This window comes from Mizuhopecten yessoensis, unplaced genomic scaffold (genome assembly GCF_002113885.1).
Source record: "Mizuhopecten yessoensis strain PY_sf001 unplaced genomic scaffold, ASM211388v2 scaffold987, whole genome shotgun sequence".
In the NCBI taxonomy this organism is placed as follows: domain Eukaryota; kingdom Metazoa; phylum Mollusca; class Bivalvia; order Pectinida; family Pectinidae; genus Mizuhopecten; species Mizuhopecten yessoensis.
Genome location: NW_018403821.1, coordinates 9149 through 29720, shown reverse-complemented (window position 1 = coordinate 29720; position 20572 = coordinate 9149).

Below are 20572 nucleotides of genomic sequence, written 5' to 3'. Positions count from 1 at the left end.
TTTCTATCGTAAAGCGTCATGATTTTGATCACTAATATTCCGTAAAATTCATTTACCGCTCAATAATGGCAAAAGGATTGGAGTTCCGTCTTCATATGGATTTTTTTCAATTTCGTTTAACCCGGGTAAGCTTAAAATATCCGGATTACATTTTTCTTCTTTTTTCCCTAGAAAATCCTACCAATTTACCTTGTCTTTGATTGGATACGTTCATATCAATTATGTTGCGACGATACAAACCACTGATAAAAGGACAACAAAGGAAATGTGTTTTGTTGTGTAGCAACCAGACAAAGAATTAGAAATTAGTTTTACATTGTAACTTCTTCTCAGCATTGCACACATGCGTTTGTCTCTGCTTTATGTGCAAAATTGTGATCATTTATAAGCTTCCTCTGCTGCAGTATGTAACTGTCTAAATATCATGGAGGGACTGCCATACCGTTCATCAAAGGAGCACTGTAGTAATACTATTAAAATAGCAGATACATGACGTGTTTTTTTCTTTGGTTGCAGTGGTTATAATAGTCCGGAATATTTTGTTGGTTCGCCCCTTGAGTACGCAATTCTTATCAAAGTTATAAAGTATTATTAATAGCATATCACGAAAATTTACAAAGAGTGGCAAATTTATATCGGTTACATGGAAATTATTTACTCCATAGCAAGTACCTACTGCTATAAATTACTCGGTCACGAAATCGCCTCCTCGACCGTTGGTGAGATCACGCTACACCATACATGTAGTACTTCTAATTAGAAACATGGCGGCGAAATTCGTGTGAAATTACGATCAAACACATATCATCCGAATAGAATAATGCAGGCAGAGTCGGACAAACGGTACAGGACACTCGATATTAGAGCGCCATGTCAGTAACGTAAGGCCAACAACTCTTCCAACTGTCAACAACATTGAGTTTCGCTTGTTTTGGGTTCGAGAGTATAAACGAACTTCCTGTTTGTGATAACAGTCAATCGTTACAAGATACTATAAATATTCACACTAACGAGACTCGTCACCTCATATTAAGTGTATAGTGCGTCTAATTAGAGTTCGTTGGTTCGAATATAAACACAAATACGACGGGGGCGTTATCTAGCTGGTGTAGATTTTAGAACAGTGTGTAAGCCGAGACACTTTGGTTACGGTAATAGTATTGTCTGTGTGCTCGTGTACTCCAAAGTAGGTAAAAAGTACATCCTTTGATTGAGGCGTGTAAGTGGACCGATCAGCCTCGCGATCGAGGCTACACGTATCTCAAGGCGAGCTGATAATGAACGCAAGTGCCCTTCGTCCAAAAAGTTTTTATTTGACAAATAATTGCATCCGACTTTAGATGCTATTTAACGTTTTTCATAAATGTTTACGGTAATTCGTATTATAGATGAAATAATAGATAACTTCTACAATGTATTGATTTGTTTCACAATTAAGAAGTAGAACTCCTCAATTTAGCAATGCATTTTGCTGATCAACTTTTTAATTGTCAGTGCGTTTCGTTTCTCTTTCGGTTTCGTTATTTTCTGTTCCGCTCCATGCCGTTCCGTCATCCCGTGCCATGTTTTAACAAAACCCAGCGTTGTTGGCAGCACTTGTAACGTTTACATGTCACTGCGGTCAGTAGTCGCGGAGGGTTCAGACCGCAGCCCAGAGGTCAAGCCTCAACTTAGCGGTTGTGTACTGGTTTGTATATAATCCCAGTGTAAATAAACACTATAACATATCTAAACATACACAAATGTTGTGAGGAGTTTTTCTTGACAACTGTCAAGGACGTGAGTACGTGATTAGCCTTGTCGGCTGGATGTCTAAAAATCTCCCAACAAGTTCACGGCTATTTGGTGTAAATTACAACGGCGATTCTAAAGATAATTTTCCGGTGAATCTTATTTGTTTTTATAGATGTGCGTTCCTGGCTTATAATTTGTACCAAACACCAACGTTGACGCAGCATGCCTGTTGTAATGGCAATATAGGTTATATGTATCATGCATAAATCACATTCTCCATTCATTGGCATATCGCTACTGCAAACACGAAGCAATCTTTAGAACATACTCTGGAAGTAGTCTGCTAAATTATGTTAAACAATAACGGAAACCTTATTTTTTTTGCGCATCGAGGCTTTATTGTTTTGAAGTTTTAAGTAGTGGGTCATGGTAGCATTGGCATTACATGGCATTGCGGCTATAGCGGAGTCTTTGCAGTTTGAAGATTCTTTTCATTAATCTGCCATATTAATTAATTTGTTGAACTCCCTTTTAAGTTCTTGAGGCGTGTGTTCATTGAGGCATTCACTCATCTCGTGGTATAATACCATTTAGCTGAAGCGGTATAGTTTTTGTGTTGAGTATGTCTTAAGGCCGTTTAGCATATTTTCTGTCATTAATTGAATTTTTGAATGAAGTATTTGATCTTATGGATCTTTTGCTAGTTGATTATTTTGTTTTGATAAACAAAAACAGTACCTAATATACCAAATCATCATTATTGTTTAAAAGGAGAAGACTTATTTTGACCTTTTCGACTTGCGTTTGATCCCATTTAGGGTTTTGCGAATAAAATGTATTTATAACAAATAGTATATCCAAAGGTTTGTGGACTACAACTGAAGGGTTCTGTTTATTAATTGAGAAAATTCAAGAATTTCAAAGTTCCGTGGGTGCATAGACGATACCCTAAGATGTTTATGTCAGGTGCTGAATTTATTGGAACAAACAAACGAAGTTAAGAATAAATGCATTAATTAGATGTAACACAAGTCTAATTGCTGGAACCTACTTCCGTTCAGGTCAAATAAACATCGCAGCTTCTAAAACAATAAAAACTGTCACGGCTTATCAGCCTGACGCTACATTGTTATCGTACGAGCGAGGGTCAGATCCCATGTTGGCAGGGGATTCTAGTGCAATCCGACACCACCCGACCCTTTCCCCAACCCCATCATAACACAAACCCAATAAGTATCCACTAGGCCTAGTGCTCACGCTCGCTGTCGACAGATACATAGAACACCTGTTATCATCATTGGCTGCCGTTTGCCATTCCTGCAAATGCGACATCGTGAAAACGATATTTGTTATACATTGTGGATGTCGATACTTCACATTAAAAAGCAATGTCAGACGTAATACGTATGCTACTGATGATGTTTCCAACATTAACGCGGACTAATTCATCGACGAGCGTCAAGGTGTGTAATGCAAATTCAGATTAACACTTATGAATAGCATTTCATTATACTCTTTTAATTGCTCTTTATGTGCAGATTCGATTTGAGTTTGGAACAATAGATAATTATTACCACGGAATGAGGTTCAAAACTCAAGATGTAGTTCCTATATAAAATTAGATCTGTGACGCAAGGAATTCAGTATGTATGAAACCTACAACTATAATCATCAACATTTTCATATGGCTGGCCTAATTGATACGGGAGTACATTGGATAGGGGGGTATTTCCTCATCCTTGGGCATCGGGTTTTTGCATGTAAACTTCCGGTTTGTTATCTTGTTTATATGTTTTTGAATCTAGGAAGTTGTCACTACTTATAAAACTCTCAATATAAATGCTAGGAGTTAAAATGCGTAGTTGTAGCAAAAAGTGATAGATTTATTTGTCATTTGCCGTTCAATCTGCTGATAAGAGCCGTTTATTTCAAACAGTAATGTATAATACGAAAAGTGGTATCGCGATGTGCAAATTAGCACGGTCTGCAAGTTGACCTATATAACTGATACCAATCCTATACATTATAGAGGATAAAATAATCAGTAAATTACAAAAGAAATGGCCATGCCGACATTTGGAAACATAAACAATGTTCAGTTCCAAGAACAGTGGAAAACGGATAGCGACATTGTTTTGTTAAGCTGTGAGAACCGTACTTCATTGTTCGTTAAATTGTTGTTTGTTTTTAGTGTAATATATATCCATGGCCCTGGACCCGCTTGTTTTAAAGGGGAAGTAACTTTTACTTTTGTTGTCCATTTTCGCGCCAGTAGTTTACTCTATTTTTTCCTCGTTATATATCTGCCCTTGATTAAGGTTGGTCACACTTTTCACTGAAATATAAAGTACGGATAATTGTATGACTGACATACGAAGTTACTCTTAATTAATATTCAGATGAAATAAAGCTATAATTTAATAGAGAAATCGCTCCCGATCACTAGCCCGATAACTTGATGCCACCACATGAGTAAAGAAACGCGTACTCTATATGACCAGCTGCACTTAACGCTCATAACTTTGGATACCTGCCAGCGTTATTAGTTACTGGAGAATATTCAGGTCGTTTGGGAAAATTGTCATTATTATGACATTCAAATATTTTTTGACAAATGATCCTTTATATACAGAAACAATATTATGTTTCTTTTAAATATTCATGTCATTGAGATTTTTAATTGTTCTATAACAATAAGACTTATTTTAATTGTTCTATAACAATAAGACTTGGACAATAGAAATATATAAAATTTCCAAAACAAAACCTTAACTATTGCAATATGATACAAATTTTATAACAACTTACATGTAATTGTGACAGTATAATATATAGAGTTGGCCCAATCCTGGTGCATTCCATTAAATGTGTTTATGGTGATTTGACTAAAGTAGGCTGGTATATACGTGACAGGGGGTCCAGATTGCCACTGACATGCGACAAGAGCCAGGGACATATAACTATCATGGGAATGCGTCCATTTCAGAATATACCCAATGACTCGAAATAAACAAGAGAGAAAAAGTCTTCCCCATTCATGTATGTTCTATTCTTAGATACCGGATTTAGATTTTATAATTCTTGCGTACTTAGTAATGTTCCACGATTAACCCCTTGGCGGCGCGATGTGTCACTGTGAACAAACTCGCACACCACTAAGAATATTGATACATTTTAATCGTCATTTCCTGATAGTTTTTGCCCATGAAACGGAAGGTTTTAATGACCATGATTCTCGTTTATTTCTCTTTTTTCAAACTCCGGTACTACTTTCACTTGAACGAATTCTATAGTATCTGTTACGTTTTAAAAGTTTTATACAGCGTCAGAAATGTTGACATCTCGACAAAACGAGATAAAAATATATAAAACCTATAGGGGAAAAGGAAATACGGAAATAGAGAAGTCATTCACAACAAATATGTGTCCATTGGAGTGTTGAAAAAGAATCGGTGACACTTTCTCAGCTGGCTAGAGATTAAATAAATAATTAAACGAAATGTGAAATGAATTAGACAATGGAAGTATTTCCAAACAAAAACGAAACAACCGTTGTATAATACATATGATAAAAGAACTTAAATATAATTGTAACAATATATAGCTGGTTGTTCCCTATCCTGGTGCAATCCACTGAATGTGTTTGTGGTAATTTGACGTATTACAGTGGTATATACTTTACAGGAGGCAAAGATTGTTCCTGACACGTAACAGGAACCAGGGACATAACCACTATGTACCAGAGTACATCCCGATAAGCGCTTCCGGTTCCGAACTGGGGTTAGCACTATTGCCACTGTCATTATGCCCTTTTTCGGCGGCAACTATACGTGCCATATAACAAAGTGAAGGTAAAGACAGCCTGCACCTTACTTTACAAGAAACATGGGTATAATGGCCTACAGGTTGACACAATTTACATTTGCTTGGAATCTATAATAAAAGTGTCAACTTAAAACGAAAATTGGCAGTTTATTAGTTTGTTCTAGCAACATTGAGAGAAAAGACCGTAAACATTCTCCATGTTAAAAAAATCGACCCAGCAGGACATCTCAACATCGGAGTTAAAGACATTTTGCTATGTAGCAGTCAATCAGAAAACATTTAATTATTCAATGACAGTGACAAGGAGGAGACAATAAGAAATGCCTTGCTTGTTTTATGGTCTAAACTAGTGCCGACGCTAAACTGCTAAGATTTGACAAGTGCCGAATACAATATTGTTTGTTTGTTTGATTGTTTGTTTGATAGTTTGGGATTTGATGTCCTTGCAACAGCTGAAGTCATATGAAGACGGATACCGAGGGAGACACTGGTGAAATGAAAGGGTAAGAATGTGAGAAAAGAAAAGATATAGATTTGAAATTGTTGATTTTTTAATGACCCCAATACAAAGGACATGTCAAAAACGAATCTGCATGAGTCGCCATCTATGGTAACAGGAAGTGAGATACTGTAAGCTTATCTGTCCTCTCACATGTAGGGTTCACGCAGCAATGTAAACATTATTGAAAACCTACCTTTGAATACCAGTATTTTGTTATGTAAACATCTTAATTGGTATGGTAATGAAGAAATGCTATGGCAATGATAGAGAATATCATCGTTACTGATTTAAGGATTATATAATCTAGAGAGAGTGTTTTGAACAACGTATAGCAGCGCTGAATGACATAAATACACTAACATGTAATGTTGAAGCTGTGTGAGCACTCGAAGCGGAGATGTAAAGCAAGTCAGCAGAGATAACCAATGAAAATCGCAACAACATCATGTCTTTAAAGTCCATGCAAGAAAATGAAGGATACACAATTGTAATGTATGGATTTTTTTATGTTAAAGGATCCATTAATTGAATACGTCTGACGTCGTTCAAGTGAACAGTGATGTAGCTTCTCTACACAAGAAGTTGGTGTTGTCCAGAGCATGCGGCTAGGGGAGCTTAATGAATGACAGTTTACAATGATCTCTCAGAGACGTCCTAGTCGCTTTGAAAAACATGGACACTAAAAACAAAAATGCATAAGAACATTACAAAATTGCAAAAAAGATGAACATTGCAGGAAAATTGGAATGAGTAAAGATTTGTCAAAGCCGGAGATTGAGCAAAACAATAATCTCTTGAAGGAAGCCAAAGTAAAAAGTAAAAAGCCTCGGAAGGATGCACATATACAAAATTTGCGGTCCACCATTGGCTTGACGAGCTTTAAAATGAGGAATAACCTCAACTAAACAGTAAAAAATACAAAAATGATGAATTGATATCAAATAAGTTAATGAAAAATATATATTTGCACTTATTTATTAAATATTAATATGGAAATTATATAAACATATTGATACCCTTAAGAACCCTAGAGACATTTAAGGAACAATGTACAAATATGTGAAATGGTCCAATAAATATGTATTATTTAAATATACTGTCCAGGGAAAAAGACTATCGAGTATCGTAGTCGGATAAAAGAAATGTTGTCCAATGAATGTGTCACACCGTGTCAACTACATACCACATGCAGGTATTTCATCATTTGTGCATATATTTGCATTATTGCTGATGCGGACATCGAAAAAGATCAACTTTCATCCAACGTTTTTCCTATTAAATCGTATTGGATTTCAAAATATACTCAATGACTCGAAATATTTAACGCATAAAATTCTTTCCCATTCATGTTGGTTCTAATTCTAGATACAGGATTTAAATTTTATAACTTTTGCATTCGTAATAATGTCGTACGATTAACCCCGGTTATCACGCGGCGCGCTGTATAGATATCAACTTCCTTATACATCATTAACAAACATCTTATCTTACAGCGTATCTTACTAGGAGGGACTGTTCTCACGACATCATATTTTCTTCACGCATGGTCGAGTTTCGTTTATGAAAAGGTTTCTTCTACAAAACACTATGTAATATCTCGTCTTTTTATAAATATGCTCCACCGATTTTGTTTGATTTATTTTTTTGATTTTTATTACAAGTGTCGTACCCAGAATAAATTTATCATGTTAAATATGCTCGGCAGGTTTCCAGAAGATGAATTTATATGTCTTCTTTCACCGAGACATACATTTTGTACAACAAGGACATGCTTTATATGACGATGACAACGCTCAGTTTTCTTTATTAACTTTTTTATATATTTGCTTTTTTTTCAAGGGTTCAACGTCCTAGTAGTATCAGCTAGGGTCATATGAAGACGGATGCTGCTCTGTGAGACACCACCGGAAAGAAAAAGGTTTCACATCACATGTTGAAATGGGGGCAGCAAATCAACTGTTTCTTTCTTCAATGTTCCCAAAACAGTATAGACATAATGCAAACTCTCCGTTGATAGCATCTACATATGACCAATTACTCATGACGAGGACGCAAATCCCATGAAGACTCCTTATATCAAATGGATATATCGTTTTAGAAAATACATCGACATAATAACGAGCTTTGTTGAATAATTTGGTTGAAATGCACTTTCCTTATGATACACATGAGGATGAGAGAGAAACTAGTCATAAAAAGCGAAAAGAAATGAATGACAACAAAAAATGATTTTGTGATGACCTTCATCATTCATCCATTATTTCACATGAGCATGTGTACTATATAGACTTTTAGCCGGGGTAAAAAAAACTACCATCTTTTCCCCCGGATGCGCGCCTAAGACAGGATAACGATCACGGTAAATTGACGGGGGAGATTTCAGAAAAAGGGTAAATTACCAAATAAATCCACTGTGATGTTCGTGATAGACTACACCAGTAGTCATGTTATAAATTGATTTATAAGATGGTAAAATTGCTTAAGACCGTCTAATCTACGTCACATATACCTGCCACAAAGGTAGAGAAGGGTTTCGGTGTCAGTAGTTAGGGTGCACATGAACTTCACGGTATGACACGCGAGACATTAAGGTCATCAGCACACGAGGCACAATTACCTCGAAATCAGAAAATATTACATACATCAAGCTGGATAAATTCACAATTACAGTGGACCATCTCAAGATCCGTTTCAGCATGTTTTTCATGAAAGGAATGCATCCATGCCACGGTGAGGGATGGCAATGGGTGAATACTTGTATATCAGAGTTTTCTTTGAAATGACAAGAATTCTGTTAATCGCGTAGACATATTGGAATCATTTCTGTATTTACGGGTCAGCCGCCCCGTACTAATAATCTGTTCGCATTTAGTCCAATTACAAGTGTGCCTCCTCCTCCAGCTGGAACTTGTCCATGTAGACCCGAGCGGCAACTTTGTTTTTACCGGGAGTTTATTTTAATATAACATTGACCGTGAAGCGTTCCTATATCTGGCAGAAAGGGAGCCAGTGTTTACACTTCAGACCGAGCTCCGAGTACGCAGTAACCCCAATATAGATATACGACAGAGGTAAACATACCGGTGTATATATTTAGGTAACCTACATATCTATAGAACTGTAGGTAAGGAATGTTGGAGCATTCGTCGAATTACTTGTCTTTATCAGCCACTGTCACATTCTGAAGCCGTCAATCAGACAACCGCAGACACGGCCGATTGCGCCGTGTACGTGTGTATAGACCGCGACGGGTACGATCAGCCGAGGACACCCCTCTGTAGGAGGTGTTGGAGCGTGTTTGCCGCTGACAATGGAAGCCACGTACTTTAGTGCATATTGTCAGAATTGACGAACGAAGAATGAGCTTTACTCAATTCACCTGTGTATATTTCTGGTATATGTATATTCTCTGTTTGATGTTCTCGGAGAAATGATACCTAATAGCATGTACTGAAAATACCGAGGATTTCAGAAACACCTGTTGAACCCGTAGGAGTATCATGTAACGGCCATGCTGTATCTCGAAGAGTACGTTTTGATCTAATTTCCAGATTCTCCACAAGAAGAATTTGGAATGAAAGAGTGTCTGTGTTAGCATTTCCATTGCAAAATACGCTTAGCCGTCCCTACTTCAAAAAAGCAATCGTCTTGAAACACATTCTGTTAAAATTCCAGACAATTATTCACCATTTTGAAAGCAACTGTAAATCAAAATGTAAATCTTGTGTTTGTGGCTGCAACACAAAGATCAATATCTCAACTAGTAAACCTAGGATACAATAATTTAAATATAAACAAATGTTTGGTTTTATTTTTGCTAAGTGTTTTGAATTAAAGCCTTCCGAGAACTGAAATGTCTTGACAACACATTGTTTGTGTCCATTTGAATATATGTGTCAACATCTGTATTGTTGAGCAAGGGTTTATCATAGTAAAATCTGTATACCTCTGTATACTCATGTATAACGCAATGTCAACACAGAATAAGAAATTACCATTCTGTACAAGTTAAGTACAACCTTATATTTGAGAAAGTAAATTAGAAGAAAAACATTACCACAGCGTCAACAACGGGATCGAAGTCGAATTCTTTATACCGTGAAAAAAGGGGGAAAACATCAATCACTTAATCACGGCATTTTTCATTTCATGTGGTGGCTTGTCAACATATTTACTCATCATCTCTGATGTTATTTATTGATACAAAAAGGCGTGATATCACTTGCCTAAGCCCGGTATAAGTCCCGCCCTCCCGTATCACACGAAGAGGTAATAACCTCGTTACTTAGGACTGGTCGGTGCTGTTACTCGAGGCCAATCTCCCCCGGTGGATCCTCTGCCCTGGTGGGATCTCCATGGCCTCGTAATCGTGCCAGCTTTCCATAATTACGATTGTATTTTGTTAGTAGGTCTGAAACAGAAAAAAAATGTCCTGTTTCCAGACACATAAAAAACATTTTTACCGTATTTATCATAAACAACCCAAGTTCTCATTACCCAGTTCGTATCTGTTCCATTATGATTGATTTGGTTTGTTTATTGGGTTAAGATTCATATACACAGCTAAGGTCTTTTAAGAACATATTTCCATGTGTGTTATTCATGCGTGTGTAAGAGGCGACATGTTTGCACACTTGCCTTCTTGCTGTAACACATAACTGACGCTGGTGCTAGAGCGCTACCTCACTGAAATACCATACCGAAGGCGTCAAGTAATGACAGGGAAACAGCCCTGTCATAATAGATGCCGTTTGTCTTTATATAAACGTAATACATGTATCATGCTTTATTCACTGATAATAATTGCCGATATCTTTATTAATGGACCAAATCAAATATCGTTTATATCGCATAAAGCACTCATGTATTTTATTCCCATCACACAGTATTTGTGATCATTATCCTTATAGTTAGCGAAGAGTGACCATTGCCATTGTTTGCGGGTAGATCCAATAAAGTTTAATAATTATTTTTTACCAGATTACTGATGAAAGGACACGATACAATGATTGATAATCACGTGTTTTTGGGCAATATGCATCCGCGTGCAAGTTCTATTAACCCCAAAATGCGCGTGAAATGCTCTTCAAAAAGCCTCCCGAGCATTACAAACGTAACGATGTAAACAAAACAACCGTCGTGGTCAAATTATGGTACACGCGTGCATGCGCAAATCTACTTTTCTCTACATATATTTCGTGTTGCCAAAGTGCAGAATAAGACTATTTGCATGCCGCAATGAAAACGAGACAGCAAATGACAAACATTTACACGCGCTTATTTAAGCTTAAAGCCAGCAGGACACCCCACCCGGTCACATCATACTGACAACGGGCGAACCTGTCGTCCCACTCCTAAATTGTTGAGCTTATATAGACCCTTGTATGTCTCGGCCAGGGGACAGAACCTAAAGCCTTCTTCACAGGGGCGAACGCTCTACTAAAGACCAAAAGTGAGGCATTGTCAGGGAAGACATTAGGAAGGAGAAAGTTGTTTAGAAAGAAGAGAAAAGATAAGATCCCATATTTAGTCGCCTCTTACGGTTATCGATGGGGGCACCAGGTACAATTCTTACGCCCTACCTGCTGGGACTGCATGAAACATGAATCGTGTACCTAAAAGAGTAAGTATATAATTATCATTGAAATTAAGATAAGCTGGCAAAATTTTGAAAGGTGACTCATTCTATTGTCTTCTTCTACACCAATATTACAAATACTGAAGGACTTCGGTTACTATTGAGCAAAGTATATGTAGATTGTTTAATGTTGAAATCAGGAGATTAGGTTGCGTTTAGAATTAACGAAAAGAAAGCAACAGATTAAGGATTTATTGCAAGTGCTTACATAATGTTGAGTCATCAATGGCTACCAATTCAATGGTCATAGATTGGAAGCGTTCACATAACTACTATGCCCCGTGGAGATACAACGCCAGCTTGTATGATCAATCATGGATAATTTGTAAAATACATAAAGCATACGTGATCAAACTAGTCATGTAATAGCTTATAGTGGGTCTTTATCCAGTATATCGTCAGTACGAATTGTGTAACATACGGGCACTTGATGTCATTGAGCAAGTCATTCGGTGCAGCACTTGATCTGAACGGTATATATTATACGATATGATTATTGTAATCTATCTTTAGTAAGTCCGTTGATATTGATATACTTCTGAGTCAAGGTTACGTTTTACAGTGAGTTCGCGAGGGTCCATATCAATATTTGCTATCTCATGTTGTCCTAGCTTCTGAACTGGTTCGTTTCTCACGAACCGGATATCTGTCTTCCTAATCTTCAAAGCGAAGAGTTCCAGAAGTATGATGTCACTGAGCGCAACGTTAGCTGACATTTATAGTTAAAGAGTGTTTTCTTGTAAAGATTAGAACTAAGAATGCTATTTTGTAATGAAAATTCTGGCACAAGTACTAAGAACGTGAGTGACCTCACACCTAAACACTACTTGTAAATAACGGAGGTGGTAGAACTTATTCTTTAATTAATCACAATTACCGGTCATAATGACAGATGTTAGGGTTCAACAAGTCCTCTCAAAGAAGACGACATACCTGGGTGTTTTTTTCATAAAATCCACATAAGAATCCAGATATGCAATAGACATGTTAAATGCAGATATGTTATTAAAAGTACTCAGCGTATAATGAAATTCCGTATTTCAGTGACATTATTTATAACAGAAATATTTACATTTATTTTGTTGTGCAATGTAAGTATGTAAACAAACGCAGTTCAAGGCATTTGGGTATTCATATTGACTATGTTCGGCATCTGAAAGCAGTTTAAGGCTATACTCAACGACACGAAACTACATATATTCTTAATTCCATTCTTAAGACTAGGTCACGCGAAGTAAGGTTTCTCTGTACAAGCTAAAGAGCGGTATACCGGCTCGTACGAGTGTGCTGTTACCGTGTGAAAACACTAAAATAGTTTCATAATACCCCGGTTACGTTTCAACAGTTTTGTAATTGAGAAACCGATACCCGAATAGACTAGATTTATAAATGAACGAAAAGACAATTTGTCATTTCGCAACATTCACTGTAGTTAAACATTTGTTAATTGAGCTTGACCTGTAATAAACATTGTAAATTAAAACTTATGTAAACAAGTTACATTGAAGCATTCTTTTTCCTTTTTAATAGCGCTCTTTCCGTAACAACTACACAGCGCAACGAACCTACTGCATATGTATATTCGAAATAGACATGAGACAGATTAGTAAACACGTACAAGTGAGGAAGCTTTGGTCGTAAAAGCTGTAATGGATTTTTGGCACAACAGCGACAGCATATATTCGAAAGATAAAACATGTATTTAGAAGTCCCATTTCAAAACCCTATTTCGATACTTCCAAAAGACATTGAGCTCGAAGGGCTACGAAGGAAATTGGATTCATGAAGAAAATCTTTATGTAATGTACGTTCGGTTTGGTTTGGCTTTATTTTGTTTAACATCTTATATTGTGGGCGGATTGGTCGAGTGGTTAATACTCCGGCCTTCCAAGCAGGCGGTCTGGGTTCGATCCCCGAAGTCTCTGTACGCATGGAATATTAGAGAAAGTGTTTTTCTCCTGCCCACACAACTCCAACAACACAGGTGGAGTATCAAATGGTCTGGGGTGGGTGTTGCGGTATCTGTGCTGTAGCATTCAAGTGAGGTGGCACTATAAATGATACCGTTGGAGGCACGGTCCCACTACAAACAGAACACAATACATCTCCAGCACACATATAGGGAGATATTAGCCAGGTGGCATAGGACCAACAGTTAGCGCATGATAGGCAGCTCCTGCGAATTCCTCGCTTTAGAGTGGCTTATGTTATCTAGATAGGGCGCTATATCAAATGTTGTATATTTATTTATTATTTATTAACATCTAAGGTCATTTAAGGACGTGCCTTCATGTGTGTTGTGTAAGTGTGCAAGTGTGTTTGTATGCTGGAGACAGGGTATGTTGGGGTACTTGCCCCATTGTAATAGTGCGGATCTGAAGCCGAATTTATAATGTTATCTCACTGAAATACCATGCCGACGGCACCCAGCACAGCATTCTGCCCGTTTACATTATACTGACAACGGGAGAACCAGTTGTTGCCATTACCCTCAATGATGAAGGTTAAGCAGGGAATACCAACTACCATTTTTAAGGACTTTGGTATGTCCTGGCCTGGTGACAGAACCCATTGCCTTTCAAGCCAGAAGTGAGGTATTGCCAAGCTAGGCGCTAGGAAATAAATAGTAGTTAGAAGTCGAAAGAAAGATAAAGATCTCAAATGTTGCAATGGGTGCAGCATATTTATTTTGGTCGCTAAAGCAAATCCCCCAACTCTGCAGGGGGGTTTCCACATTAGTCGCATCTTACGATACATGCAATGGGTAACAGCAGGTGTATTCTTCAATCGACCCCCCACCTGCAGGGGTGTATGCAGCGTACGTTAGGCTGTTCCAGACATAATGTTGACACTGGCGATACTGCTGTATACTGCAAATATGATGAAATTCTTATATTGCTATTACTTTCAAATATAAATTCAAAAATTCAAATGTATGTATTGAGCTGGGATTTTTTTCTTACTTTTATGCCGGTTTGAACGCAAATCGTTACATTTATTTTTTACAGGAAGATCCATATGAAAAGACTTTAGCGTGACGTGTTTCATAAATCTCGCATAACTAAGATTTGTTTCAAATCTTTGCCAAAACAACATTTTATTGACATTTTTTCTCCAATCCTTTTTCCCTTAGTGACAGGGCTTGTCGTATTTAAAACGACACATCTGAAACAATGGGAACCTACAGCCACAATGTGTTATTAAACATGTGTTCATAACACAATGAATGTCATAGTAATGACACTGCTAGCAGGGTATTTATGTGAGTTTGAATGTGGATTGGTACAATGCTAGTTATTGTTTCTCTTTTTAGGAAAACAATATTGTGGGAAGATGTTAAAATGAGACAACTTCATTATCTACCCTGTCATTGATTCAATAAAGCCATACATCGACTTCGGTAAAAATAATCAATGACAAAAAAAGAAATCATCTAAAACTGAACGTGGAGGAAACAAAACACATTAAAACCTAGTTCATTCGCACCAATTGCACATAATTTAGTTCTTCAATTTTGCGTAGGCGGTATTCGGTTCTCTAACGATTTTTCTCTGCAGTCATTTAAAGTTTTTAACATATCCACGCCTACATCTAAAAAAACACTCAAATCAATTTTCTTTGAATACGACCAAATTTGTATCTGAAACATTGGTGTATATGTCTCAACAACTTTGCGTTACTTTCGTCTACCTTACTGAATGCAACAATCTTGTTAGACACATTGTAGGCGGTCGTCTGTGTCTGAAGAGGACGAGAAGTGGACGAGAACAGGACGAGAACGTGACACAGTGATTTGGTAAACCTGACCGCAAGTAGACTGAATGAAAAATAAATGTAGATTTAGCATTACTGTTCTCGAGTATCTATCTCGCATTGGCTACACATTAATTGAAATGTCGGTGACCCGAGGAGATTTGCAAAATGTTACTAGAACGGACGACATCACTGACTTACAATCGATTGTACATGCTGTTTTAGCACCGGGACAGGATTCTAACGGAGATCCGAGACAATTCTGTCGTACATAGCGAAAATCAAATCAAATTGTATTATCAAAGACTCAATGATTCAATGTTTAATGTTTATATACTCAATATACAATCCTATTCATAGACATTTTGAAAACGAGACGTCATCATAATTTTGTACTGTACTCCATTGTCTACACGCGGTACGTATCAAGAAGGTTGATTGAATAAGAAGGGTAATGATCATGTCAAAAAGTAAACTTTATTAACGTAAATGGTGCTGGGCATTCAATCAACGGGGGATGGTCATGTTTACAAAGAAGAATGCATATATCAAAAGGGGTTAAGATCTTTTTAACAAAAATGTACTGGGCATGTCAACAAAGGAGGCTGAACAGGTTAACAAAGAAGAGGGACTTGACAAAAGAAGCGGTGCACCAATACAGTTTATGGTGAAGAAGCGCAAGAAGATAGACTGAACATCTCAATAACGGTTTGATGTAACAAAACGTAAAACTATCTTATTACTTAAGAGGACTGAAAACGCCGACAAAAAAAGGCTGAATATGTCATCAAAGGAATCTCTGAACGTGCCAACAATGACGAGGTCCAGTATTAACAATAATCTCGAGATAAATCCATCACTCTCGCGTGGTTTTAAAACCTGCGAAAGGCGTTGTCTGTTATACAATTTTGTATTGTTTCTTTTGGATTATCGTGAAGTATGTTTAGCTACTATCGCTAACACATCCGTTGGCATTTAAGCTCTGTAACAAAGCTTACTGGTCTTAACCTTGTTGGTTTAAAGAGAACGTTTCAGAGATATGGAACTCCGTCACAATTAAACCTGTTGCCAGAGAATGCCATTATATCCTATACCGAGGTCTTGGGATTAGTGTTTTCATTATAGAGAGATATTTTAATTATACACTTAGGGCGATTTCCGTAAATTGAATTAAGTCTAAGATATTACTGAGATGTTTGTGTACCTACGTCGCCTGGCTGTGTACTTTGTTTTTCCAATAACCCCGGGTAATCGTGTTACTTACACAATCGTTTCAATGTGGTTTACATTGAGCGTACACTGGCGCCCCATCCCGGAGGATACAGCAACAAGGGAGGGGGAGACAATTCCAATTATCTTTATAGATAAAAAGACATGGCGGCCATTAATTGCTTGGACGGGTTTGTTTACAGCAGAGTCGTCAAGTGCATATTATGGTCTGGAGATAGAATCGGAAGTATAATTTGTTAACTGAGTAAACTTCTTAACTGTACCTAAAATAAATTGAACAGATTGTAACGGAATGTTCATATTTAATTGAAAAACGGTCTTCATTGTTTTACAGCTAGTGTGTAATGAGCAGAAATAACATAAAAGTTTGTATAACAGAAAAGGTTTCTCTCCAGCTAATAAACAAGATGGCATCACCGGTATCGTGGTTTACTTTGCTTGTCTTATGGGTTTTTAATGTTCTCCGTAAAGAATCAGATCAAGAATAATATCAACGCACGATGCCTGATTCGTAATTACAAGAGCAGTTTATCTGTCTCCTTATTTCCAAGTGAGCTTTTCAGTAAATCTCCGATCAACCACGGGCGAGACTACTACAGTGATATAGACGCCCAATCGGGTTAGTTAATACTGCGACATAGCTTCGAGCTTTACCGAGAATTAGGTTTTAGAAAATATAGATATAAATCAAAAGTCATTATCGTACGTCTCAGATCCAAAACCGAGCATATCTAAACATCGATATGCTACTTCTTAAGAATGTTGGCAATGCATTCACGAACTTCCGGCGACTCTTTAAGAGCAAGGTCGTGCAGGTGCACTTTCGGCACTGTGCATGCTGTACCCAGTGGATTCAGTGACATATTAAACAATTAAATCGCGTTGACCTCAATTCATTCTTATCATTGGTTGTTGGGTTCCGTTTACTTATGCACTTGGCTAGGTATTTACTCACGTGAATACACTTTTCTTCCGTTGATTGATTGATGGCCCGCAATGCCTTAGTTCAAGGTCTGACCAAGTCTAGGACAAACACATAAAACTATCAATATGAAATGAACTAATTAGATATAAAAAGTTTTATTTTTATAAATTAAAAGTCAGTAAATGTCAACAAAATTGTTCTTCAAAAAAATTCCCAGTAAACAAATTGTCTAGAAAGCGCTATTTGCTAATGTATTGCCTACAATAGATAGGCGATATTACTTGTTTATTTTGTGAAAGTAGAACACGTCCAATCGGCTCGTTAATATGTAAAATATTTCATAGCCGCTTGGTTCACATTTCTTTATAAAAACATCCTTTGGTGGATCGTTATTAGAGTAGATCCTGTAAATCATTCAACAAAAGCATAGCATCTACCTGCAATGCAATTTCGATGTCAAACGGTCACTGCTACTTCCGGTTTCATATATGATTGGTATCCTATGACAACAAAAAATATAAAAAAAAAATCCTTGGGAATTTCATTGAAATTTCTTGACCTTGGCTTTGTTTTTGATATATGGCTATTTTATAAGCATTCTACCCATTTATCATCTAATAAAAAGTAACTTATCAAATAGCCTATCAGAAGTCATTAAGTTACTTGTCGGAAGTAATATTGTGTTAAATCCCCCTGTATCTGTGTCATACTGTTTGCCAGCCCTGAGCTGTCAATACCAGGCCTGTCTTTATCTATATACAGCGTTAGTTATTTATAAAATCCCGCACACGCTCAATCAAACGTTATGAAGGTATTCCATCGACGAAATGACTGGAGTAAAATCACAGATTATTTTGTAAGTTTGACCCCCACTCGCAACATCGAGAAATGTGTTCATGGACGTTCTTTCTATTTCATAGCCAATAAATGATTAGTTTGCACCCTTGACGATATTATCTTGGATGTACATTCCCTCCGAATGCTTCATTTGAACACCGATGACTTTATCTAAACAGAACAGTTGTAGTTTTGACGTAGAATCTACATTCGAGACAATCTTGGCATCTACTAGACACACACATTAAAGTCTCGAACAACACGAACAACTGGACTATCTGCCTTGGTTTCAATTTTCTCCGATAGGCCTCATCCACATGCAATGCACTAGCGAATAGAGAAAAAAGTACCGTTGATTATCCAGCTTACGAAAGCATTTTGTACTTAGCATAAACCGTATGTCAAAAGCAAGATGGAACGGAGATGCTTGGACGAAAAAAATGTTCAAAGTACACGTTTTTTCATTCGTTTGGAATACAAGCTGTTACCAAGGAACGTGAATATAAACACCAACAACATGATTACGTCGCCTGCCGTCGACCAAGAAGTTCAACTGGTCACTGTGTCCGTCCAGAGTTCGGGGGTCCCACGTTCGAATCCTGGTCTTCCATTCAGTGTTTCTTTCCTTAAATACATTAAGGCAAAGGGTACAGCTGCATAAGTTATAATCACGAAAAAGAGTTTCAGTCAGTTGTATTTTTTACTTTGACTATTCTCCCTTCTTTACACAAGATGAAGTAACCAAAATGACCTACTCACAAAGCCTGACAACGATACTTATCGGTCTTGAAACGTTGCGACGCGTTTAAAAGTACATTGTTTGTGTATAAAGATTGTTTTTTGTATTATTATACCTTCCCAAATCGATTAATCTTACCGAAGACAACCAAAGTTTTGTTCTGGCTAAGAGTAACTTCCTCTGTCAAGTTATTTACATTCGAATGTCCGTTTTGACTGGCTTTGCAGCTCTCTTTGATAAAAGGTACATTAGTTACTCCTTGATTTCAGCATTGTCTGTAAAACGCACCGCAACAAGGACTATAACAACTATTTAAATAAAGTTAAACTTGAGAATGTCCTTTACCCTAAACGCCCAGTTAAATATTTAACTATAGAAAGAGATGTAGGGACTCGTTCGTCTTTGGAGTCAGGGTCAGTGATAGAATCGATTAGGACTGGCTCTATCGGCGTGGATAACGTGGCTTGGAGTGTCCCTCTAAGAGTTCGGAGATTTTCATGGCTTGGTTCCTGATCTGACTTGCATATTTTCTTTCTTGCTACAGAATGTGCCAAGCTTAAATGATAAGATTAAAGGTAATCTTGGGTCTCGTGTATTTTGAGGGTAAAAGACATTTAAGCAATTATGCATCGAAAATAACTGGACTGGGGCGATAACCGTTGACCAGGTAGCTTAGTCCGGTAGAGTGTATCGACAAACAACTTGGAGGTCTCAGGTTCGATTACTAGTATGGACGCCACATTGCCCCTCTCGTTATATACACTAGTCAACAATATCGGTCTCGAACGGAGCCAGACACCAGTAGCTGATAATTATAGCAAGCAGACTTTTTCATATCACGGACAAGATAAAATTTGTGACAAAAATATATCGCTATCAATACCCGAGTACACTAATATTTGTTCTACGGATAGCAGTCGCATAAATATAGCATATATTGACCAGTTTAATCTTATCGTAGTCTAAATCTTAAGTATCATCCTCCAAAAATACATTTGCACGCAAGACACTTTCATATAGACCTACCTGCTTGTTTGAGTGGATTTCGTCTATGAGAAGTACAATTTGCAATTGACGGACATATGAATTCACGTCCAGCTTGACGTCACGGTAGGCAATCAACTTAGCAGGGAATTAACTTAGCTCCGTATTATTTCAAATGAGGATTAAACGGCATTTGTTCAATGTTCATGCTGGTATGAACGGTTACATACCAGCACGAATATTAAAACAATACCTATCAATCCTTATATTTACCTTATACATTTTAAGTTATTATTAACCTAAATACAAATATTCCCTTATATTTTTGATAATGTTGTGTGTCTGTCGTCTGTGCAAACGAGATTTCTGAAACAGCATCACGTCACCAAAATGTTTGCCTTTGAA